Genomic DNA, 27,542 nt, shown 5'->3' with positions numbered 1-27,542 from the left:
GCCTCCACAATTCTTCTTTCCAATTTACGCCACTGGCTTTGGCCAGCTGGATGCTCTCCTTGATGGTTTTGTTGAAGCGTTCGACCATGCCATTGGTTTCTGGGTGGTATAACGCGCATCGCTTGTGTCTGATGCCTCTTTCTTCCAGGAAGTCCTCCATCTCTTTCGAGCATAGTTGCACTCCGTTGTCAGTGAGAATGTTGCTGGGGAGCCCCTCACGGATGAACACCTCCTGCAAGAATCCGATGACAGTCTTTGTCGTGACTTCACTGACGAGTTTTATCTCCGGCCACCGAGAATACAGATCCACGAGCACCAAGATGTAAGGTGTCCGCAGTTCCCCGGACAACGGGCCCAAAATGTCCAAAGCCAACTCGTCCCAAGGTCCAGGCGGGGGCGGCCTACACACCATGGGTGGTGTCTGTTGCTTCAAGACCTTGTCGCTATTGCAGCACGGGATGCACCCCCTGATTCTTCTTTCCGTGATCAGGTCCATGTTCGGCCACCAATAGCTCTCCCTGAGTCTTTGCTTGGTCTTAGTGATTCCTAAGTGCCCTTCGTGAGCTATCTCGACCAGGTTGTCTCTCACACTAGCTGGTGGTACAAGTCTTGTTCCCCTGAACAGGCATCCATCGACAATGGTTAACTCATCCTTTACAGCCTGAAAGGGCCGCAGGTCTTCAACACGTTTGTCCACGTGCTTCCATCCACCTCTCACTCTTCTGCAAACTTCTTCCATGGTCTTGTCCTCTTCTTGTGCCTTTCTCCACGTTTCTTCTCCCAACGCCTTCTGGATGGTGAAGACATTCTCAACCATGAATCCTTCTTCATCTTCATCTGTTTTGTCTCGCATTTCACTCGCTTCTGCATCACTGACAAGCCTGGACAGACAGTCGGCTGCAAGGTTTTGTGTTCCCGGAACATACTCGACATTGAAGGTGTACTCCTGGAGACTGACCACCCAACGCCTTATCCTACTGGAGATGGCATCCAATCCCTTCTTGCTGAACACTTCTACCAACGGTTTGTGGTCGGTTCGGAGGGTGAACTGCGTACCCCACAGGAAGTCTCTGAATTTGCCTACTGCCCAGGATACCGCCAATGCTTCCTTTTCAATGACCGAGTAGTTGTTCTCAGATTTTTGGAGTGACCTTGAGGCGAAGGCCACCGTTTCTTCTCCTTCCACACCTTTCTGGGTGAGAACCGCTCCCAACCCTTTTGCACTTGCATCAGTGGTGAGGATCGCTGTCCGGCCGGGCATGTAGGACTTCAAACTAGGGGCTTCCGCAAGAGCTCTCCTTACATCCTCGAATTCGCTCTGGCAGTCTTGGCTCCATTTGAACTCGCTTTCTTTCTTCAGTAACAGCCTGATGGCGTAAGTCCTGCCAGCTAGGTTTCTGATGAACTTGCCATAAAACTCCAGCATCCCCATGAATGATTTGATCTCGTCTTTGTTCTTGGGTGGTGACAAATTCACAATGGTGTCTTGGAGCTCGACCTTAGGACGTATGCCTCCTGCTGTAATCTTGTGACCCAGGAAATCCAACTCGGCACAGCTAAAAACGCATTTGTCCTTCTTCACGGTAAGACCCTGGGACAAAAACCTCCTCAGTACACATCTAAGTCTCTGATCATGCTCAACTTGGTTTTTTGCGAACACCAGTACGTCATCCTGGTAGCACATGACGCCCGGGATGCCCTTTAGGATGTTGCCCATGATTCTTTGAAAGACGGCAGCCGCCGAGACTAGGCCGAAAGGCATCCTCTTGAACTTGTAAGCGCCCATGGGTGTCACAAAAGCAGTGAGTTCTTGAGACTCCTCGTGAAGTTTTATCTGGAAATAGGCCGAGGTGAGATCGAGGGTGGAAAACACCTTGGCACCCTCAAGCATGCTCATCATTTGGGTGATGTTCGGCAAGGGGTATCGGTCAACGACGACCTCTTTGTTGAGTGCCCTCAAATCAATGCAGAGCCGGACTGACCCATCCTTTTTCTTCGCTGCCACGATGGGCGCCAACCATTCGGTCGCTTCCACAGGTTCGATAACTCCTGCCTTGCACAGTTTTTCAAGCTCAGTTCTGACCTCCTCCTGAATGGCTATGGGGAGTCTTCTGACTTTTGCTACAACGGGCTTGGCATCCTTCTTCAATTTGATTTTGTGGCAGTAGTTCTTCAAACACCCAAGCCCTTCTCTAAATACTTCTTCAAATTCTCTTGTGAAGTTAGCCTCACCCTCCTGTATCTCCTGTATCAAAATTTGGGGATTACTGTTGGGATTGAGGTACACCCCTAACCCCTTTTGTGCACGCCACCCCAAAATGTTATCCCCTACAGTGGACACATATACCTTGGAGACAGTAGACCTGTTTCTGTAGTCGATCTTGCTCAGGAAGTACCCTTTCATGGAGATGGGGCGCCCCGCATACCCTCCTGGTCTCAGGTCTAACCTCCTCAAGATTATTTTGCCTTTAGACACACGTGAGAACTCATTGGCATTAATGATAGTTATTCGAGAACAAGAGTCAAACAATGCATCTATCTCAACATTCCCAACTTTTATAGTGTCTTTGGGACTTTCAACTTGTTCCTCTTCTACCTGTGCTGTAACTTCTTTACACAAGGGGTTTCTGGGACCTGGCGCCTTCAACTCTTGTACTTGCACAACAAATTCGTCGCTCACCACATTTGTTCTGTCTCTACTCTGTCTACTGGCGCCCTGCCCACTCTTGCAAAACTGCTTGAAATGGCCCTCCTTGCCACACTTGTTACACGTGAACCTGAGGGCGGGACACTCCTTGTCGTTGGCTAGATGCCCTTGTTTCCCACACCTGTAGCAGGTACCCTTGTATGACCCTCCCGGTCTGCTTTCCTTCTGCTCCTTGCCCACTGCCTTCTGACCCTTAACTACAGACACGGTCTCACATTCGGTCTTCACCTCGCTGACATTGGTCTTGTCGTCGTTCTTCTTTTCCCCTGCATCTTGCTTAATTTCTTTGACACACTGCAACATGTGCTCTACCTGCTTGGCTATGATGAGAACTTCTCTCAATGGCGGGTCATCTTTAAGCCAAAGCTCTTCACGCACTCGCTCCATCCTGCAGGTCAACACGAACTGGTCCCTAATTCTCTCCTCGCTCGCTCCCCCAAACTTGCACGTTGCAGCTAACTTCCTCAACTCAGACACAAAATCCTCTATAGATTCCCCATCCTTTTGTGCCCTCTTACCAAAATGGTACCTCTCCATAATTGTGCTGGTCTTGGGGAGGTAGTGCAAATCTAACTTCTTTAGACTAATTTCAAATTCATTCAGACCCCTTGCCTCCTGTGCCCCTAAATCCGGGAGATGGTCTAGGACTTCCTCTCCTTCTGCGCCCAAATAATAGGCCAGCAGTGCAACTTTTCTTTCTAGCCCCAGGTTAGGCCCACACACAGTAGCATAGTTTAAAAACACTTTCTTCCGTTTTTTCCATAAGATGGTGGGGTCACCTGGGCTGGTTAAGAAAAAGGGTGGAGGGATTACACTTTGCATTTCAATACCACAACGGTTTTGGCGCGGGATGACCCTCCCAGAGAAATTCGCCAACCCACTCTAAGACTTGGAATGCAGGCAAAAACACTATTTGTCTGTACTAAGGGTAGAATGCCTGCGAAACCACTAAGGACACACTTGTGCTAATGGTGTTATAATCTAGTCAAGCTCCTAGCGGAACCTATGTTGAGAAGCCTCTGCATCGCACACCTTTCTGCATTAAAGGATACAGAACATTACAATTGGGTACTGAACTGATACTGTGGTACAGGTGAGCCTACGGGTACATGAAAGGTGAGAGAGAGATCTTTAACTGGCAGTGATAGCTACACAACACCAACGAAATATAGGTATATATTTTCTTTACCATGCACAGCCCACACACACTGAGCTAGAAAGTGCTCAGCGCAAGACTTGTCGTTTTACCAGTCACAATTTGTTCAAAATGCAGGAACAAAAGACCTTCTTTCACTGCCAGCACAGTTCCATCAGTAAGTTCCAAAAGGTGCAAATAAACTTCTGAGTTCACTTCTACTTTCCAGCGTTGAAACCACACACAGTTCCTTGTCCCAAATACACTTTCCTCAAAACGACAGGCAGTGCCCAATCACGTGTGGCAACAAATGTATATGGCCAACCGTGTTTGTCTACACACACACCCCCTGAGGTGACAGGTAATTCGATACGCACACGCACGCCTCGCGGCGTGGGCTTTCAGGGGATGTTTCTCGCAAAAGTCTCTCGCCAGCCTGAAGGTTTGAACTCGCTGATGATGTAGTCGGTCACTAGGCAGCCGCCTAATGCGCAGGATCCCCTCGCGCTTTTGTGTTGTCCCGGAAAGATGACTGCCAGTCACCAACTACACCTGCAAGATGAGGAAGGTGAGGTAACTGCGTGCCACGCTCCCGCTTTCCTTCTAGACCCTATTGGCGCTATAAATCCCGCTGGCAGGCTCAGACACGAAGAGACATCCCACTCTCTTTGAAGGCTGCAGATAGGATTATGCACCACGCAGGACGTTGGGAAGAGTCTGGGTAGAGCGCGCAGGGGTGGCTTGCAGGCGTTACCTTACTTCACGGAGGTGACAGCCAGACGTAGACTCCACGAGACCCGCAGCCACTCTAGAGCGAGGCACCTTTTCTTCCTTCACGTCTATTCCGAGTGTCTGTCCGACACCTTCCGACGCTGGGGCTGTTTCATTCACCGGCCGGCACACCGTGCTGCAGTCGGCCACTGCAACCCGATACTCTTCCTCTTCAGTCAGCTGCGATTACACGAGACAGCTGTTATATTAGTTCACTTTCCTTTTCGTTCTTCGGCGTGTTGAGGTCGCAGGGGTTAACCCTCGTCGCCAGTGTAGTAACGGTGAAAACAGGACTAAGGAGCCGTTACATGGGGAACAGACAATTTATTACAAAAGTAAGATGTCAATAACTACGACCTCAGCCACAGCCTCTCGGGAACGCTGTCACCCTCAGAGTCCCCGGCGCTCGCCTTGGAACGCTGGTCGCGGTGACATTCTAAGTGATGTCACCGCGAGCAGCACCATCACACGCGGAGCCGCCGGGGGACAAAGAGGGAGATACCACACACTGTTATGTCATTTAGTTCTATTCTTAACCTTTGTGATGTAAGCGGCTGTGAGCTGCATTAAAAAGATTAATGCATAATGTAGCCTCCTGTCTTGTAATGAAATTTAAGAATTGTTTCAAACCAGATTAAGACATAGGAAAAACGGGATTTAAACTTAGAGCGAAAGTATCATTTGCACATACAAAAGACCTGAAAAACGTTGATTGTTCTTTTAGTGTGCCACAGATTTCTATTCTCAGGGCTGCCCTAAGTGTACCCTCTTCCCCCAAAAAGGAAGGAGTTACCCCCACCTGAGGACCGCTGCCTGGGCTAAGGTGAAGGACGAGACTAATCCAAATTCAAGGTGCAGTACATGTGGGGCAGCCAAAGAGTTTAAATTGCAAATTTGGCGCATAATTCGTCCTTCCGCCATATCAGACCAGAGCCAATATTTCATGTCCAACACCTCTGCAGCATATATTAACGAGGGTGGGATTTTTACCTTAAAAACAGATAAGACATGGCTAAAATGGCATCTCCCGCACGTTTTATATAATCTGTTTAATGCATTTGCCTGTGAGACAGCTTTGCTAACACAATGTTTAGTGTGCTCCAAGTCTCGACCTGTTTTGGAAAAAACTTTCCCCAAATATACATATGAATCAACCAGTTCCAGTATTTCAAAACCAAGAATCCATCTTAGCCACCTTTTTATTCTGAGCCCCTTCTGACGGAAAACTAAAATCTAGCTTTTTGCAATAGTAATTTTCAAGAAGTGAGCCTCTGCATATGTATTTAAAGCATCCAGACAGCTTTGAAGACCAATGGGTGTTAGATCAAATATTGCAACATTGTCTGCATACAATTGACAATGGACATTGTACCAATTTTGGGGGCATCCCCCCTTACAGAGTTCAGAGCGCCAGGGAGATCTGCGATATTCAAAGAAAATAAAAGTGGTGATAATAGACAACCCTGCTTAAGCCCATTATGCGTTCTGAATTTACATGTTAACTCCCGAGAACCACCCATCAGAACCTGGCAGGTGTCTGTATGCAATTCCATAGTCAGACCCAAAAGATGATTTGGTATGCCAAGGGAGACAAGTTTTCTCCACTGGATCTGGCGGTCCACCTTGTCAAACGCCAGGGAGAAATCAATAAAGGCTGTATAAATTGGCATCCCTCAGGAGAAAACACATTTCTCTACAATTGTCTGAACAACCGCTATATTATCCAGGGTGCCATGGTTCTTTCTAAAGCCAGCTTGTTCCAGTGGAAGAATATCCTGATCATAAACCCATTTTTGTAAATGGCATAATATGCTTTTTTGCAAATAATTTGCCTGAGGCAATCAGGTGGGCAATCTGTCTAAAACTAGTCGGCACCGTTTTTAGTCCTTTTTTATACAGGGGAACTATAATGTTCCCCCTCCAGGGGGAGTGGGGGGGTATTCATAAAGAAACAATATTTAAAGAGTGGCTCTAGAAAATCACCCCATACTTCTGGCTTCTTTTTAATTAGTGTAATTGGGACTCCATCCCGCCCTTGTGCACTGGAGGTTCTAGCGGTCTTTATATACTTTAACAATTCCTTTCCTGACGGGGGCCAATCCAGTAAATTCAGCAGATGCTGATTTAACCCCATCAGTCAAGATGGGAGAAACTGGGCTAATATTTCTATATAATAGAGAGATGTAATCCACCCATTCCTTTTCTGGAATCGGTATCGGTGTAGCTCTGTGCCTTGAATCGCAATATTCAGCGATCAAGTGCCAATATTTTCTTGAATCCTTGGCCCTTGCGGCTTCCATCAGCCCTATCCACTTAACATCAAGCTTCCTTCTTTTTTCACTGAGCATGAAGCGTCTTCTCATTCGCTTAAGGCAATTGATTTCCTGCTGCCGGCCAAAGAGGAAATGTATATACTGTTTTCAGACAAGATGGTTAATTACTTGTTTTAGGTTCAGAAGATGTGGAGCTTAAATTACAAATGTTCTTCATTTGAGCCTCAAAGAAGAATATAATGTTGGAATAAGTAATACCTAGCTTTTCTACATAAGCCGTCTTCACAATAAAGCCTACTTCAGCAATGTTTTTTTGCATCCAAAAGGACCAACCATTTCCTTTATTAAAAGTGGCCGAGCCCTGACCGGCGTTCCCCGAGTCCAATGTGGGTAAATCAAAGGCCACTGTCAACCCACTATACTATGGTCGCTCCATATCGACGGGCTGAGAAAAAAATTATCACAAGCCCCAAACATTTGATAAGAAACAATCGCATAATCTAATAGGCTCTGGGTATGTTGAGAATGAAAGGTAAAATGGGCTATTTTAACAGCAGGCACTCTCCCATTTAAGATAACAAGATCTAGACTTCTAACGCTATCAAGCAAAAGAAACCCCCGCTTACCTGCTTTTACTTTATTTGCTAATAAAATCTCGGGAATGTGCCAAATTTCCTCTTTGTCAGTATTGGCCTAAATCACAGAGGCAGAGTTTGAAATTTTAGCATTTAAGTCCCCCTCTAATATCACTAGGGGGCAATCTTCCCTGGTAGCTATATCCTGAATAAAAAAAGAAATACAGGCAAAAGATTATCAACATTTTTCCCAGGGAGGTTATACAAGTTTGCCACAAGGAAGGAAGTGGGCGTGTCAGAATCTCCCAGGCATGCCAACTTCAAGCATATACAGAGGTTTGAGGGGTGGGAGAAAACCTTCTGATTCCAATTAATAGAGTTTTTAAGCAAAATAGATACCCCCCCACTAGCATGTCCCCTTTCTGATCGCTTAGCATAGCAAGAGTATACAAAATAGCCATCACATTCAAACTCTCTACAGGACCATGTTTCTTGAAACATATAATTATAGGATTAATAATTTTTAAGGAATTTAATTTTGTTTCATTGGGTCCCAGACCAGCCATATTCCAGGACAAGATGGAGCACTCCTTACTGCTTCCGCATGGGTGTTATTCAGGGCTCTTGCAACCCAACTCCACTGGGCGAATTCATCTTCTATGTCTGGAGTCTGAGGATCAACTGCTACGTTGGACACAACATTTATTAAATGCCCCCTCCAGTCCACGGAAACCACTATGTCTTTAGGATTGCCCACAGAATTCTCGGTTTCGGGGCACAATGCATCTAGTGCCACTGAATTAGTAGCCTTAAAAACTTTCAGATTTTGGCTTTTAGGGTCCGCAATTTGATTTTCCTCATATTCATTAACAGATGTTATATCAAGCCCTTGTCTAAAAAAATACTCACAGTTCTTTAAAACCAGATCGGCCACTATCAGGGAACAAAAAGTGACCCTAGAGTACGGAACAGTGTCATGTACATGAATCATCACATTTAAAATATCCCCTGCTAGCTATCAGCTTTAATGACTCTAGTTCTGAAAATAAGTTAAGAATGAAACCTCTATTTACCAGGGTGGATTTAATATCAAATAGCCAGATAAAATCCACCATGGGAGATGAACCGGGCTGTGCCCCACTAGTGTTCTTAAGGGCGTCTCTCCAAGGAATCCATTTACGGGACCCTATCCATAAAGCTGGCAACTTGCGTCCCACCATGATGTTGGATATTCGAATATGAGACCGTGTTGGGAGTTGGGAACTCAGTATTTCCATCAGATGGAAATGAGTTCCCTGTGAGGGTTCTGTTCGGGCTGACCTGCAATATAGTTGGGGCTTGGGGCCCTCTCTCTTGGGTACCAGCCCCTTAGGATCAATGGTGTCAATGGCCCCAGTTCCTGTATGCAGCGAAGGGGCCCGCGTAACCCATGTGCATTTCCCCACCCAATGGATCTACTAACTCCTTAGAGAAGGGTTGGATTCCTTGGAGGGACTACAACGACCGGGTTAAAGGAGATACTTCCGGTCCCAAGTTCCCCAAACTCCCAGTCAATGCTGTGGGCGCTATAATAGATTCCCTTGAGTTGCCATCTGCTAGTGGAGTTTAAGGGCCTTCGTTCTCCGTTATTAAATGGGCATTAATCTGGCTTTCCAAAATCCGGGGAAAATGTAATTTTGACACTTTCCGTTTGGAAAATCGTCTCATTTGTTTATGTTTCTTTTTCATGTTTTCCCCCTTTTGTTTTGATACTAGGCTATCCCTCTTACCTACTTTCGGTCCTCCCTTCCCTGCCAATGTGTGAGAGTACACCTGAGTAGTAGTCGGAGAGGTTAACGCCTCCCCCTCCCCACCTGCCCTCCCCACCTACTTAGATTGCTTGGCATAGCCCCTGATTTTCTCATTTTCTCCAGTGCCTCTCAATCTACACTTTTTGAACAGGGGGACAATTTTCAAGATGGACTTTTCCGGAGGGGGACACAGTTCGACCTCCTCAAATAATGTGCTTAAGCATAACTCCTCCTTTTCAGGATTAGATAAAGGAGCCATGAGGGGAGCCAGGAAGAGAGGAGTTCCTACCTGTACAGAGACGTCTCCCGACTCTCCCAAAGGAAGGTACAGTACAGGCCTATCCCTTGGCCATTCATTTGTGTGGGGGAGAATCATGGGGACAGATTTAGGGGTAACAAACCTATTTCCCTTTTTGCATTTCAAATAGCATTACAGAAACAATTTCCCGTATGTGGTCAGAGCTCAGTACAGATTTCTCTAATAAGGACAGTATAGAGTTTAAAATGTTTTCAATACACACAAGATATTCTGAGGGCACCCCCTCTTCCTCAATTCACCATTTCGGTTGAGAATCAGGCAAGAATACATCATGGACAGACTCCATAGAGGTACCAATCAAAATTACTTGTACTGCTGTATAAGAGAGGCATGGAGAGGCACCTTGGAGAGGAGCTTACAATTGGAGTATTAACATATCTATGACCACGCATTAACTGGTTGTGTTTATGCCTATAGTCAAAACGGTCTCCCAAGACCCTTTTTTGAGCTTCTATGTCAATGTCCGGGAGTGTAAAGTCTTCCCCTAGAGATGGCTCTTCACATAGTATTGCCTTCTCCACCGTGGGAGCACCAAGGTGATCATCCAGGTCGCCGTCCCCGCCCGATGATGAAACAACCGGTAGAATCTCGATCATACTGTCATTTGATGACTGCTTTAACTGCTTTGGCCTATTTCTTAAAATATTTGACTGACTCTGCTGGCTGGCAAGAAGATCCGAGTCTAAAGGAGCACCGGAAGGTGCATCAAGCAGTTGCTCACTTGATCCAACCTCCACTCTCTCAGTAATCTGATCCAAGGACCAAGACCATCCACTAGACTGTACCTGGCCCCCATTAAGGCTACCCTGGAGCTCCTATGAATCTGTGGGGGGCAATAAGGAAGAGATTAAAGGTGTTACGGGATGGAAGTTATAAATCTGGCCTTCTTAAACCACAGCTGCCACCTCAGGATCCATCCGAGGCTTTTTACGAAAGAAACCAGTAATAACAGGGTGGGATTTATAGCAGAAATGCTGTAATTGTCTGGTGCCGCTAAAGTATCTTCTCAGTTTATGGCTGGGTGAGGAGGAGAGCACTCGCCCTGAGCGCAATTTTCTAGAAGTCATCTCACTCTGGATAGGGGGCTGAGCTTCAGACTTGCCTGGTTGATTCTTGCAACCACACGGTTAAGCGCTTAATCGGAGAAAAAAGACCTAATTTCCAGCAATAGGGTGGCCTTCACTTTCCACTCTCCTCCAGACTCCACTCTCCACTTAAAAATCCTTAATCTTTCCCTTCAGTTCCAGAGAGAGCCACTCCTGCTCATAGGCCGCCGCTCCAACAAAATCTAAATATCTGAAAAGTCAGGCAGTGACCACAGGACCCCTCTGCACTGCACTGGTCGACATCCACAAGTGGCATTTAGACTAACACACAGCTCAAGGTCACCACGGCTTGCTTTGGGCTTACCTGGTTAAGTGAGCTGAAACCCCCAGTGCCTCCAATACCGGCCTGGAGTCAAGGCACAGCAGCAAAGACGGACAAACCAGGCCGGATCGGTGGCCCCCAAAGTCACACTATACACTGCTCCACAGCTGCACAGCCACCTCTTGCTCCATGCTGCTGGTGGCAGAAGTTTGATATTGTTGTGCTCTCTATTTGCTGTTGCTGCTTAGGCTTGCAGATCTAACAGCTTGCAGCTCTTCAGGCACTCCACAAGCACTCTGCTCTCCAGCAACAGCATGGCCGTTGAGGGAATAAATAAATAGCAGCAGGACCACGGGGGGAGGTTTGAAACAAAACACAACTTATTATGAGCCTCCCGCTCACTTGTGTGCGGTCAGCGTAAAAATGTAGAACAGGATCCAAAGCTTCCGCTTCAGGAAAACAACAGCTAAAGCGACCATGGCTCTAGCCCGCCTGCTCACCTGCTGGGCTGGTAGGCTGAAGGATGTTTTCACCGTGGAGTACCTGGAGCACCACGGGGCACCACGGAGCTGGTTATGTGCACCACAATCTGCCCCACTGAGCCTGGGTATTGTCGTATTACTCAGGCTGTTGGGCTCTGAGTTCCAAGCTCCATGCTCTAAGCTCAGCTCAGCTGCTGCCTCCACCTCACATGAACACGAAAGCACAGTCAGGCACATGCATCAAGCGATTTTGGAATCGCAAACGGTGCGAATCGCAAAATTCGGCCGTTTGCGATTCCAAAATCACTTTTTGGGATGCATCATTCATTTCCCATTTCTCGCAATTTAAGAAATCGCAATTTTTTGCGATTTCTCAAATTGCGATAGCATTTAAGAAATCGCAAATTTTGCGATTTCTTAAATGCTATGCATGATTTTTTTTTTTGCGAATTCGCAATTTTAAAGGGAAAAATTACCATGGAGTATACCTTCATCGTAATTTGCGAAAAGTTTCAAAAATGCAAATAAATTCATTTCTGAAACTTACATTTTACACACACGCCCTTGGGACATGTGTGAGTAAAATGTACTTACATGACATTCCAGGGGTGCAGGGGGGGTCCTTTGGACCCCCCCCTGCACCCTTGAAATTGCATTCTCATTTTGCGCTTCCTTAATTGCGAATTCGCAAAATGAGAATGCCTTCCCATTGATTCCTATGGGCCTCTGGGCCCATAGGAATCAATGTAAAGCGTTTCCTTATTTGCGATTTGCAATTAAGGAATCGCAAATAAGGAAAATTAGGGAATCGCAAAAAAATGAGCGATTTTTTGATGCATAGGATTTTGCGATTCCTAAATTGCGATTCCTTAATTTTCGCAGTTTAGGAATCGTAAAGTCCTACAATGATGCAAGTAGCTTAGTAATCCTTAGTCCACTATGCAGGATGGGGTGGCGGGCCGGATGATGCTACAGCCACCGCAGGCTCTTCTGCCCACAGCTGAAAGCTTCTGGCACCACTGCTGCCACTACTGCTGCCGCCGCCGGTTGCAACACAACTTTTGTGGTGGGTTTATTGGGTGTAAAACACCAACAAATGGCCGAGAACCGGGACAAAGCCGGGAGCCGGAACGTTCTGCATGCCTGCTTCGGAGCTCTGGTATGACGGAAACCACGGACTGGACTCTCTCCAACCGAAAACCCGGATCTTATATTAAAAACAGAGCTTTGGATTATACCATTTCCTGCTGAAAGGCAATATTTCTCTCAATGTGTTCTCATACCTGGTTTATTTTACATACATCTCCATTTAATTAAGTCAACCTCCATCGTGCATTTGAAATACTTTTCTGTTAAATATAGCTTTTTGTGGTACGGATGACATAGTTTAGTTTGTGATTTTAACACTGTATATCTTTTATATTACTACTATTCCAAAATAATATATAACGTGCTTAAGTTCAGGGTATTTTTTAATATGTAGGGGTGGTAGGTCTTTGTGGAAAAAGTTGTACACTTTTTTTATGAATTATTCGAGTTGTAGCTTGGCGAGATACTTGAGAATTGCTAAAACTAGTATCTTAATAAGTTTAGATAGAACAGAAGTAATATATGTCTCGGACCTGTATTTTGCTTTCAGCCCTGGCACTTTATATTTTACAAACTAGGCATTGTAGGCTTTTATTTGGGACTTATATAGCCGCAGTGTATTGAAGCGTGGAACTTGCAGCTTGTTTGATTTTGCATAAGTTGGTCTGGTTTGGGGGTTTTCTCTTCAGCTGAATTTACACTTATTGTGTTTGTGTTGTTATAAAGGTGAGTAATTTTTTTATTTAATTGCAAATAGTTTGGAGATAATTCATTCAAGAGAAGGAGTATTTAGAGAATAGTTTTTTATCTAGTTTTTTACGTGTTTTGGGGCATTTTTAAACATTTGCTTTTAGTCACTGCACTTCATGTTTTACAAACTAAGCACTGGGTGTAGGCCTTTATTTGGGACTTATGTGACTGCAGAGTGCTGTAAAGTTAAACGTGGTAGTTGCTGCTTGTTTGATAGGAATTTCTTTTATTTAATAGCAAATAGTTTGCAGACAATTTATTTAAGGGGAGGAGTGTTTAGAGTGTAGTTTCTCATTGAGGTTTTTATGTGCTTTTGGGCATTTTTTAAGTTTTGCTTTTAGCCCCAGCACTTCAAGTTTTACAAATTAAACAATGGATGTAGGCCTTTATTTGGGACTTATATTGGTGCAGATTGCTGCAGAGTAGAACATGGCAGTTTATGCTTTGCTTTTAGACCCTGGGGTGAAGGAGTGGAGTGAAGAATGATTATGGATTAAACCCAGATCAGTTGACTGGGGGTGAGTGTTTGATTTGCTCAAGCACTCCGTCCATCATCCCCTTTGGTATCACTTTGTTCGCACTGAGTTGGCAGGGTATGCCCAGACGTGGGTCCCTTGTTCACTCTACCACTGAATTCAAGATAGCCTGGCTGATGAGGATTATGAATTCGAAACCGTTCCCAAGATGCTTATTTCCCGTCCAGGGAAGACATGGCTTGGCAGTTCGGGCTGGACAGTTCCCATGAGGCACAGGGTCTATCATAATAAGATCCGGATAGAGAAAGCCACATATTACGCAGACAGAATCCAGGGGGCAGAGAACTCTGCTAGGGAATTATTTAGCATATATAAATCCCTGGCCATCCCGAAAACCTGCTCTCCAGCTGAAGATCACTCAGTAGCAGCATGCAATCGCATTGCCAACTACTTTGGGGACAAAGTGTCTAAGATTTATTCTGCTTTTCCCGCTATACCACCAGTAGTGGAAGAGCCAGCAGACTCAGTAAGAGAGGAAGTTGGTCAAAACCTGCTACTCAATTTCACTACCCCCACACCCGAGGATCTAGTGAAAATATGTAGATCGTGAAATCAGGCTCCCCTCGTGATCCCGCCTCCCCAAAAAGGTTGGGGGACAGCCTGAAGACACTTGAACCCTACATTAGGCACCTGCTGGATGTCTCTTTCCGGTCCAGCTCCATACCAGAGGACTGGAAACAGGCTGTGGTGCTCCCCCTCCGCAAGAAGCCCAACATAAGCTTTGAGAAGCTGGACAACTTGCGTCCCATCTCCCTGCTGCCTTCTTTTTCTAAGGTAGCGGAGAAGGTGATAAACAAACAGCTAATGAAATTTGTGGAGGAGAACAACCTTCTTCATCCTACCCAATTCGGGTTTCGGCCTCGTCACTCCACGGAGTCTGCCCTTCTCAGGGCTACTGAAACCCTCAGGCAGGGTGCTGACGAGGGCCAAACCATGGCCTTAATTCTCTTAGACCTCAGCGCTGCGTTCGACACTGTAGCACATTCCATCTTGCTACAGTGTCTGAGCAAAGGAGGGGTGAGAGGGGCAGCGTTGAAATGGATCCACTCATTTCTAGCTGGTCGAGGCTTCCAAGTGAGGCAAGGTGACTACTACTCGGAGCGAGTTTCTTTGGACCAGGGGGTGCCGCAGGGCTCGTCCCTGAGTCCAACTCTCTTCAATCTTTATGTTGCCCCGGTTGCCACCATAGTAGAGAGTCACGGCCTCCGCATGGTGTCATACGCCGACGACACACAGCTGGTCATCTCCCTGTCGCGTGCGCCCGGTCTCTCGGCGGACATCTTCAGAGCATGCATGCAAGACCTAGCTGCCTGGATGTCCGCCAATTGCCTCAAGCTCAACGGAGGCAAGACCGAGGTGCTGGTCGTGGGGGGAGACCAGGCGGCGTGGACATCGGCATGGTGGCCGCCATGCCTAGGTCCAACACCTACCCCTTGCCAAAAAACAAAGAACCTGGGTATCTGGTTGGATACCGACTTGACCTTTGGCCCTCAGATTAATCGGGTGGTGGGATCATGCTTCGGGACACTCAAAAGCCTGAGGAAGGTATTGAAGTTCTTACCGATTAAAGCCCGTCAAACCCTGGTGCATGCACTAGTCACATCTAAGATGGACTATGGCAACCTTCTCTATTTAGGGACTTTGGAGAAGAATATGAGCCGCTTACAGGTCTTACAGAACGCTGCTGCCCGACTAGTGCTCAGACTACCCAGAAGAGCTGCCTCTACAGCGGCTCTCCGGTCCCTGCACTGGCTTCCGGTTAGAAGCAGGGTAGATTTTAAAGCACTATGTACTTGCCATCGGATTATTAATGGGAGGTCTCCCCTCCCTCTGAAAGGACTGCTGACACCTTACGAGCCGTCCTGCTCCCTTAGATCTTCCGGCACGGGGCTCCTGTCCATTCCCAAGGTGTCCAAAGCACGGATGGGCGGCAGATCCTTTAGGTACCTGGCAGCATCTAGATGGAACAAACTACCCATGGCGTTGCGCCTAGAACCATCAGAAAACTACAAGGGATTTTGTTTTTTGATCTTACTCTGATGATTTATGAATTTCTGGTTCTTTTAATGAAACCAATCGTATCCACAGGATTACTCTAATATTTTTTTAGACACTCCTAACAATTGATACATTCATTGTTGAGAGATTTGAAAAGTTAATAGTAAAAAAGGCACACAGCAGGGAGGGTATTGTATTAAAAAGAATTGTTTATGTAAATATAAATCATGAAGAATCACAAAAATCAATTATAATGGGGATATAAATTGAACAAAACTATACAAAGGCTATTATGAATGGCAATGAACAAAAGTTGAAATGACAATTCATAACAGTAACATCAACTCCAATAAATCTAAAAGGAAACCAAATTCAAGGTATATCTTGGTGTCCTATGGCAACAATGCCTGGGGAGATGATGTTGATGTAGACGTTTCGGTCTTTTGGGCTGAAGTCAACAAGACCATCATCAGGACTAGTTAATTTTGAAAACGAACCCTTTGGATGGACCAGTGAAAATGATTCTTAGGACATCACATGGAATTTGAGAAAGTGCTTCTGAGTAGACACTCAGCACGAAACTTGGTTTAGTCTAAGAAGCTTTTCTGTAAGTTGGGTTCTCGTGCGATAAGTTTTGAGTGGGTAAAGAAGGATATGAGACCTGAGTTTGTTACGGAAATTCTATAAACTTTTGATGTATCACGATGGGTCAAAGTGCGTGGATATCGCCAATGACGGAAATTTAGTTCGCCAGAGGTCTTTGTTTTAGTCGAAACTAGGAGGTTGATAAATCACTCCTCGGAGGAACACACAAGTCGTCTGGAAATCACGAGAGTCGTCTCCGTCATTGGCGATATCCACGCACTTTGACCCATAGCTGGGTCCAAACTCAGGTAGCATGGTGTGCAAAATAACTATGGATTCTGATGCAACCCGCATAATTACCAGTGGCTGAGATTAATTCAATCATTTCACCAATTACTTTTTGTATTCTTTAGTTTGGCTATGGGAACAGCACCCTATTGTGCGGGATTAAAGCCAAACTGGAACCCCTCAAATCGATTCAGTAGTTTGCAGCCAGACTTGTCTCAGGCACGAAAAAAAGCAAACACCTCACCTCCATTGTGAACGATCTTCACTGGCTCCATTGAGAGGCAAGAATTGAGAATGAGATGCATCACCTTTAATTCCCACTATCCACAGTAACAAAAACATCTTTGATCCTCCTTGAAAATATCTGGTGGTGCAAAGGACAACAAAGTAAGACACAGTAAGGATTCATACAAATAAATCAAGCACCACACAGCCCCAATTCGTTTTTTCTCCTTGGATGCCTTTTTCAGTGGCACACTTTGCCTGAAGGACTCGACTCCTCAACAGCCACGGCCTGTGGAGGGAGTTATGGTGGGGCAGGAAGGTGGGGCGAGGGAGGAGCAGGGTGGGGGGTGCTAAATACCGGAGTATGGATAATAGGAGGTAAGTAAACAATTTAATTAATAAAACTAATTTCGTAGCGCACACTGCCTCGCATTTTTTGATGCAGGGCACGCTGCGAAATTCGTTTTATTTATTACATTGTTTACTTACCTCCAATTATCCATACTCCGGTTTTTAGCACCCCCTGCCCAAACTTCCTGCCCCAACCGTAACTCCCTTCAAGGGCCACTGCTGCTCCTCAAGGACCTCGAAAACCCTGAAATTCATCTGTTCGAAAAAGATTTGGACAAGTAAGCCATCGTTATGTCCTCTCGATGTTTTTATTCCTCACCACGTGCTCCTCTATCCCTCCTGTACTCTTCTCTCATTCATATTTACTCCAATCTACTGTTGAATCCCTACAATCCTTACTTACCACCCAGTTCCCCTCTTCCCCTTTCCTTCTTGATTCTTCTACCACATCACCCTCAATTCCAGTCGTCCCATCCCTTCCTCTTCTGATACCGTCCTACCTGGCTGTTCCACTATCCCTGAGTTGCTGACACCTCTAAAGTTGTTTCTCTTTTAGGCTCTCTTGCCTTCTTTATGCTATTTATGATTTATTGCCTCTATTCTTTGGATTTTTGCCATGAGATCTTCGTCCCAATAGTTTTTTGCTGAACCGTGTGCTGACGTCTTCTTGATGGATTTATTCTTAACTCCATCGCTGCTCTCTGAATTTTTCCTCTGTGTTGGGCCATACTGTAAATGGGTGTGGTCATGACGAGCACAGCTCGTCATGAGCACACGAGCAGTGTACCTCATGACGAGCTGAGCTCGTCATGAGCACCGAAGGGGTTATATAAATACATCTCAGAAATGCATTTATTCATTTATTTATTTTGAAGTTTTTATATAGCGCGAACAAGACTCTTGCGAGTATCAGAGCACTTTATAAGTAAAGTAGAAGGAAGGATATAGTCTACCATGAATAATGAGAGTAAGTTATAATAGTACTGAATCTAGAGAACACAGTGCTAAGCTAGCGCAAACAATATAAACAGCAGGACGAATATGAGCACAAGAAACAGCAAGTAATACAATACATTGAATAGACAAATAGTTCACGTGAATTTAGCCATGAGGATAGCTTTCCCTTCTCTTTTGAAGGAGGCGTGGGAAGAGTTCATTCGTGTTTCGCTATTATAATTGTTTGTGCATGTAGTTTCCAGACATTTCACATTTTACCAGAACCATGTTGTGCATTTCAGCTCGACCTGAAAAAGCCATTGGGATAGTGTGCGGCTACCCAAACCTGATTTAGTTGACTGCAGAAATATTAGGGCCAATTTACTCTCCAACCCACCCAGTCCTGTGATTTGACTTTGAGAAACATCCATCACAAGCATTTTCAACTAGCTGATTTAAGACTTAAGACAATATTTTGCAGCCCAACACATATTTATTCACCAGCTTGCCTTGTAGGTGAATCCAAAGTGATACTAAGGTTACATTATTCATATCTCTCTGTGAAATTAAATAACGGAGGTACACATTTAAACATTCTTGGACCAGCCACCAAGCAGCTGGGGATTGGGGGTCCTGCTTATATTGGCAGATGACCATCCCGGTGGGCGATTCGAATTTTTGGCAAAAGTGCTGCGGCCAGCAGAGGTGGAGCACAATTGCTGAAAATGTTTGATGCTGATCGCTTTCACCTTACCATGGCAGCATGGTGGACATATGGATTTTTTTGTTTTTATTCAGTGAAAAAAAACTGAGGGTTATTTTTCAAAACTAAAAAAATCAAATATCCTAGAAACGTTGCTTTTTCCCATCACAAGGTGAGAACTATTGCTCATTTTTTCATGCCTTTGTTGGCAATGCAAGCTTGACTTTCCGAAACAGGAAAAAAAAGTGTTGGAAATCTGGTCCTAAACAGAGATGCCCATCAGACGTCATAGACCTGATCCCTCTGTGGTGGCTGATCAGCTTCAAAGGGGTTTCTAATGGGAAACCCAGTACAAAAGGGGGTGGTGATGGACAGAGCATCTGAATCAATCAAACACTCACACCCAGTCAAAAGATCTGGGTTTAATCCATCACCGTTCTTTAGCCCACTCTGCCACCCCAGTTCAGACATGGCTATATGCAAATCAGTCTGACCCTGTGCTTCATGGGAACAGTCCAGCCCAAACTGCCAAGCCATGTCTTCCCTGGACCGTAAACAAGCTTCTGAGGACCGGTTTCTGGCATTCCAGCCGTCTTCAGCCCGGCTTGCTTGAATCCAGTGGCAAAGTGAGCAAGGGACTCACGTCTGAGCATACCCTGCCACACTTATGGCGGCCAAAAGCGGTACAAAAGGGGGTGGTGATGGCCGGAGCTTCTGAATCAATCAAACACTCACACCCAGTCAAAAGATCTGGGTTTAATCCATCACCGTTCTTTAGCTCACTCTGCCACCCCAGTTCAGACATGGCTATATGCAAATCAGTCTGACCCTGTGCCTCATGGGAACAGTCCAGCCCGAACTGCCAAGCCATGTCTTCCCTGGACCGGAAACAAGCTTCCAAGGACTGGTTTCTGGCATTCCAGCCGTCTTCAGCACGGCTTGCTTGAATCCAGTGGCAAAGTGAGCAAGGGACTCACGTCTGAGCATACCATACCACACTTATGGCGGCCAAAAGTGGTACAAAAGGGGGTGGTGATGGACGGAGCATCGGAATCAATCAAACACTCACACCCAGTCAAAAGGGAAACCCAGCAGAGACTGCACTATGAGCAATAAGGAACTTCCATCACTGTAAAATAAGGCGGGGAACTGAGAGACAATCGTTTTTTTGTGAGAAATTTTAATTGAAAGATAAGACATCCGAATGCCAGAGACATCCCACAAATGTCGGACTTAACCCGCCCCCCCTCTAAAAATGCCCTGGAACCCTAGGTCGTAAATTACTTACCACTTGCTTCTTAATGACATATGATTTACACAATTCGGTCCAGTGGTTGGCAGAGTTCTTTCGAACTTGCCTGCGTCACGTAGTTCTTTTCAGTCTGCCTGCACCCTGAACCTGTGACTGCTGCTGCCTTGGCTTTTTTTCAATGAAATGTGAGTTCAGTGACGATCAAAATGGAAGGGTATGAATAAAAACAATTCAATCCTATTCTGTATTCAGTCAAGAGCCGTATCTTGCAGGGATGCAGGGCCTTGTCTGGTGCCAGTAAGGCTAGACATCTGTAGGCCCAGCTCGGATTACCCATAGCGTCATCAAACCTAACATCGCAGTTTACAGCAAATGGAAGACGACAGTTAATTGGAGGATGGGAAATAAGGAATCAGTTCGTCCGGAGGAAACCCCTCGAGCCTCAAGCATTAGAAGAAGAGATAAAACAGCCTCCTGCTCCTCTGAGATTCAGAACGGATGTGGTTGGAGGTGAAGTGAATCCTTGCGGTCAATTGTTCATTCTGTGGCTTTGAAGTGATGGTATAATGGAGCTTTTTTCCTCGAATTCCTTAATTGAGAGTGAAAAGCTTCTGCATTTCATTTGTTTCTTTTAGCTCAATCACATTTCCTGCTCACTTTTTAACACCTAATGCTTTACCCGAATAGAGATGTTATTTAGTTGCCCCAGGCTGGCCAATGTATAGCCCCATCAATTACATTAATACATTCTTTTTCAAGAATTTACCACTTAGCTTGAAATTTTAAGCAGAGCATCTTTCTACTTCTGCCACTCTTGGTGCAGGGTATATTTTAGCAAGTATAGGTATTTAATATATTATCATTGGCATAAAACATAATGATTTTTTTAGGTATCAAATTGATCCTAATTCACAGGTGGGGCAGAACATTATTTTACCAATTCAGCATTAAAAAGCAAAGCTGCAAGATTGTGTTGCTCACAAGCACTATTCAAGGAAATTATAGAAGTTTGATGAGTGTTTGTGCCCAGAAATTAAATGAGGGAAGATATTGTTATTGATGCTGCCAGCTTTTCCTTACCTTGATGCACACTTTTTTAATATAAGTCTTCAGTGTCTTTCTATGCATTGTACACAGGGGGGCATATGGAGCTTGCTCTGCCATTGCGTCATTATTTTCGACGCTTCAGCGGCACAGTTAGTACTTCATATCTACAAGGTGACTTATCTAGGACAAAGTGTCACTTTTCATAGCCCTGCATCGGATTTTACCTGCGTCTGAATCAGCTATGACACACAAGATTTTATATATGTGCAAGGGAGGCGTTCCTTCGTAATTCTCAATGTACAACTGATGCAGTATTATATACGACTTTTTGGAAAAGCGATGCTTTGTTGGAAAGAGTCGCGCAGAGCCTGAACTGTGTGAATATTCCTGCACATCAGTAAGCCAGGCGTAAGAAACAACGCATTGGCTCCGGTACATAAAAAGAACATACTCAAAGCCCTTTTGCAAGCTCAAGGAGGCCATGGAGCTGCTAATACTTCAGCTAGGAGTAGCGAGGAGACCACCACCACATAGGCAGCAAAGGAGAAGGAAGTCTGTGTACCGCCAGAGGACTACCCTCATTGACTTCAGGGAGGAGCAGGTCATCACTTACTACGGGCTCCGGAGGGAGTCCATCATATGCCTCCTTAACCAGATTGCACCAAGGCTGCAGGGACCATCCCAGAGCTCCACCAACATCCCTCCCTCCACAAGTCAAGCACATGGCAGTCTTCCACATGCTGGAATCTGGGTCATTCCAGACCACCACAGCCAGAGTGGCAGGAATATCCCAGCCATCTTTCTCGGCCTTCTTACTCTCCGTTCTGGATGCCATCATCCATCTGACCTCATGTTCCCACAACACAGCAACAACTGGACACAAAACGAGGTTCTATGCCATAGCTGCATTTTGCCATGTCTGCAGGGCTATGGATTGCACACATGTGCAACTGGTGCCTAACTGCTGCAACTTCACCGCTGTACCACAATAGGAAGTGCACATGCTCCATCAACATTCAGGCAATCGTAGAGCATCGGGGTCTGCTCATCAATGTTCTGGCCAAGTACCCTGGGAGTGCTCATGATGCCTACATCTTCAGGCACTCCATCATTAACGAGTGCTTCCAGAATGGGAGATATGGGAATGGCCTACTGGTTGTATATTTGAAGTATATGACGTACCTAATAACAGTAAATAATGTTTGACAAAAGAGGCGTAGCTGTGTATGCTACCTGATACAGTGCATATGTAGGAGGGGTGGACCTCATACTTGCATCATAAGTCATAGCACATGTGCAATGCAAAGCTGCGAGTCACACAGGTGAAGACATGCTGACCCACTGTGTGTGCCTATCAATAGTGGGAAGAACCTGAGCAATGCAATGGTCAGAAATAGCCATATTGCAACACTGTGCAAAAAGAAGTACTGCCATGGCTGTAGTCTGCCTGGCCACAGGTAACTACCATGGGACATGAGGCACTTTATGTCTCCCACACCAGGGAAATTATGAAATCCTTCCAAACAATAGCCCTCCCCAGGTCACGTGTACCACAGAAAAATTACTTAAGTCATCCAAAACAGTCTAGGCTCCTATGTGTGGTGCAGTCAGTGGCACATACGCAAAGGCAATTAAGTCTCCATTCCTCCATGCTGTGCAGGAAGGTAGCCTCTCATGCACCAAGTAAATCACACACAACATGCAGCCATACAATCCCCATTTTGCTAATGTGCCTGTCTCAGTGCTATGCAGCACATTGTGTGCAAGTGCTGCTCAAAAACTCAGGTCTGTGTTGTATGGCCTCAAGTATATCCTACACTGTCCTTTCTCAGTAAGGAGGTGCAGTGCTGACAGTTGACTTGCTGTACTTTACTGTGCCACATTTCCATAAAACTGGGCGCTTGTCTCCTGTTCACATAGCTAACCCAATGCACTGCAAAGTGTAGACAATGATGTTCCACATTGAAATGTGTAAGAATCATTCAGTACACATAACAGACATGTATTTGAATGTGGATTGATCAATCACCAGGTGCACTGACTGACTTTTCTCCCTTTGTCTTTTCAGCTGACCAAATATATGTCTGCAGTCACTTGCCATGACTCCATTTGCACAACTAGATGACAGTGGCTTGCATCCTGTGCAAGTAGGGACCCTTATTCAAGTCAGAGTAAGGGGATTACACAGCTAAAATAACCCCTGCTCACCCCCTTGGTGGCTTGGTATGAGCAGTCAGGCTTATCTCAGAGTCAATGTGTAAAGCATGTGTACCTACACACACAGTAGCACAGTTGAAAATGCTACAAAAGGACACCACATCAGTTTAGAAAAATAACCAATATTTATCTAAATAAAATAGGACCAAAGTGACAAAAATCCAACATACACAAATAAGGATATCACTTTTAAAAGATTCAAAACAGATCAGTCCATCGGAGACTATGGTTGCGCTACTTTTATCACAAAGTAGCAGGAATGCGTCAAACTCAAATATTAAAACAGGCGCAGAGGAAATGAGGCCCCAGAAAAGCAAAGCGATGCCTCGATTCCTTACTCCCAGGGGGGATGATCCATAGATTATGTACTGCATGGAGAGGTGATACGCTGATTCCTTATGTGAGGGGAGGTGACGCGTCAATTCCCGGACACGTGACCTCGCTTCCTTACTGCTGGGCCTCGTTGATAAAGAACTTGGCACACTGGGATGTTGCGTTGAAACTCCAAACACACTGGGTCAATACTGCCACAGTAGAACAGGCGCTGCATCAATTTCAAGGCCACAAAGCATGTGATGCATTAATTTCTTCAGCCACACAGAAGGATCTGCGTCGGAGTCAGAGCGGGTGCCAGGCTTCAATGATCTTTCACCCGCATGGCAGGTGCTACGTCTACTCTTCAGCCGCACTGCAGTGATGCATTGGTTTTTCAACTGCACGGCGGTGTTGCATCAGGAAAAATAGGCGCTGTAGGTTGATGCAAGGCGTTTCTTAGTTCTGTGCAGCAAAGCCACCTTCAAGAGCCAAGTAATGGGATTTGCACCACTTGGCAGGTCAGGACTCCCAGTAGAGGAGTTCAGAGGCTACAGATGAAGCTTTTGATGGCCCTGAGAATTCTTAACAAGAGGCAATAATTCACATGCCCTTGGAGAACCTTCGCAAGCAAGATGTAGAAAGCAAAGCCCAGTCCCTTCACTGCCCAAGACAGAAGTTGCAAGCAGCAGGCCAACACAGCAATGCACACAGCAAAGTGGTAGTCCCTCCTGACAGCTTCTCCAGGTCTTCTTTTAGGCAGAATGCCCTTATAGTCCAGAAGTGTTCTGAAGTTATGGTTTCACAGCTCCAGTACCTATACCAGTTTCTGTTTTGGAAGTATGCAAACTTCAAAGGAAAGTCTTTGTAGTGCACAGGTCCCTGCCTTTCCCTGACCTGGTTCCATATACACTACAGGGGGGTAGAGACAGCTTTGTGTGAAGACAGGCACAGCCCTATTCAAATGTCAGTGACAACTACTCCCACCATTCTTGCTCAGGAAGACCCATCAGCCTGGTGATGGGCCATCAGGATATGCAGGGCACACCTCAGCTCCCTTTGTGTATCTGCCTATAGTGAATACAATACACACATAGCCCAACTGTTTCCCTCCCTCAGATATGGATTCTACAGGCAGGCAGAGCCACAGAGTGGGAAAGTGATGGCTTTCTAAAAGTGGCATTTTCAAACATGCAATTTAAAAACCAACTTCACTAAAATATGTATTTTTAAATGTTGATTTCAGGGAACCTAAACTCCTCATCTCTATCTCTTCCCAATTGGAAGTTATACTTGTGTGAGGTTACAAGATAGCTCAAATGATAACCTTTGGAAGAGGTAAGACTTGCAATAGTTAAAAATGAAATTAGCAGTATTTCGCTGTCAGGACATGTAAAGCACACCAGTACATGTTCTACCTTTTAAATTCACGGTACCCTGCCCATGGGGATAACCTAGGCCTATCTTAGGGGTGCCTTACATGTAGTAAAGGGGAAGGTTTTGACCAGGCAAGTGGCTAGCCAGGTCTACATGTCAGTTTAAATTGCACTCACAGAAACTGCAGTGGCAGGCTTGAGACATGTTTGCAGGACTACTCATCTGGGTTGCACAATCAGTGCTGCAGGCCCACTAGTAACATTTGATGTCCAGGACATGTGCACAAACAGTGCACTTTACTAGGGTCTTACCAGTAACTCACATATACCAAACATGGATAGCCAATCATAATCGAAATTTACACATAGATCACTTGCACATTAGCACTGATCAGCAGTGGTAAAGTGACCAAAGTTCTAAAACCACCAAAAACAAAATGTAGCGCACAGTCAAAAACAGAGGATGGAAGCAAAAAATGACAGATGAAAAACACGCCAAAGGTGCTAGGTCTAACGGTCATAAATCAATTTTGTTGTTGAGAAAGAGTGTAAAAAATGTAAATAAAGGATTGAACACTTCCTTTGTGTACGCACTTTCATATAACCCCGTAGCTGCTAGGCCTCCCCACTGTCCTTAGCCATTTTCCGGCTATTTGGGATAGTTTGCACTTAGGTCCCCATAACGGTTTGTCCGCATAAGGTATCAACGCCAACTTTGCTTACTTTTTTCCAACATTCTGACGATTCCAAAGTACCCAGGGTTTGTGGATTCCCATGGAGGGACCTGAGAAATTAGCCAAAATACAGATACATTTGGTTTTTTTGGGGGGAAATGGGAAAAAGTGCTACAGAACCAAGCTTCTTTATCCCTCCTGCAAATGGTATCAACAAAGAGTTTGCGGAGCTAAAATCCCCATCTTCCCAACTTTCAGGACCAGGCAGACTTCTGTATAGAAACCACACTTTTTCTGCACAATTTTGGCATTTTACTGGTAAATTGCCTATTTTTTAAATTGTTTGTGCTTTCAACCTCCTTCCAGTTAGTGGTAGTAATTAGTGTGAAACCAATAACGGATCCCAGTGAGCTATGCATTTCTGAATAGTAGATAAAATTCTGAATTTAGCATGGGGTCATTTGTGTAGATCCTTCAAGGTTGTCCTATAGAAAGTAAAGGTTGAAATAAATAAACATTGAAATTGAATTAAAAAACAGCCAATTGTGCTTACTGCTTATAATTATTGCAGATTTTTAAAAGCTAATTACTGTTACGTCCATTGGACCCTTCTAGTTGCGAGGATATATAGGGCTTGTAGGTTCAACAATAATCCGAGGTACCGAGAGGCAAAAACTGAGCTGCATCTTGCAATAGTTTTTCATTGTGCACTGGGTATACAGCAATTCATTTGGTAAAATATAAAGAGTGAAAAATAGGTATCAAGAAAACCTATACATTTAGGAAATGGTAATAAGATATGGAGTTTGGAAGGAGTGGTGATTTGGACATCTCTGAATGTGTGGGTACCTATACTACTAGCATGTGAATTACAGGACATTTTTCAAAATTACTTTTATTTTATGCACATTCTTACATTTGGAAGACAGAAATACATAGAAATCCAATTGGTAGTAACACTTGCTCTACTATTCTTTGTTCTCCTAAGTCTCGCAATACAAATGGTACCTCACTTGTGTGGGTAGGCCTAGTGACCATAACAGAAAACTGCTGAAAACACAATGTGGACACATTACATTTTTCCACTGAAAACTGACCCATTTTTTGCAATGTACCTAGCTGTGGATTTTGAGCCCTAGCTCATCCTGCACCTAGAAAAACCTAGCAAACCTGTATATTTTTTTAAACTAGGCACCCGGGGGAATCCAGGATGGTGACCATTGTGTGGCTCTGAACCAGGTTCTGTTACCCAGAATCCCTTGCAAAATGCAAGATTTGTCTAAAAAACACATTTTACTCCCAATTCTGTGAGAGAATGCTCAGGAATCTGAGGCAAGACACAAACGTCCTTCCATTAAGCATTTATGATAAAAATTCACTTGTGTGGGTAGGCCTAGTTCACGTGCCAGGAAACGGCCAAAACGCAACATGGACACCACATTTTTTTACTGAAAACTGACCCTTGTTTGCAATGTGCCTAGCTGTGGATTTTGGGCCCTAGCTCAGCCAACAACTAGGGAAACCTAATAAACCTGTACGTTTCTGAAAACTAGACACCCAGGGGAAACCAGGATGAGGTGACGTGTGTGGCTCTCACCAGGTTCTGTTCCCTAGAATCCCTTGCAAACCTCAAACTTTGTAAAACATGTTTTTCCTCACTTTGTGGGATTCACGCAGGCTACAGCTCCCTGGACTCCTCCAGATGTCTGTTTTTCAGAAATGTCTTGGTTGGGTAGATTTCCCTAGATGGCCGATAATTTGTAAAAACGCAGATGACTCCTTT

This window comes from Lissotriton vulgaris, chromosome 10, assembly GCF_964263255.1.
Source record: "Lissotriton vulgaris chromosome 10, aLisVul1.2, whole genome shotgun sequence".
In the NCBI taxonomy this organism is placed as follows: domain Eukaryota; kingdom Metazoa; phylum Chordata; class Amphibia; order Caudata; family Salamandridae; genus Lissotriton; species Lissotriton vulgaris.
The sequence above is the reverse complement of the archived record's forward strand: the minus strand, read 5'-3'. Positions refer to the sequence as shown.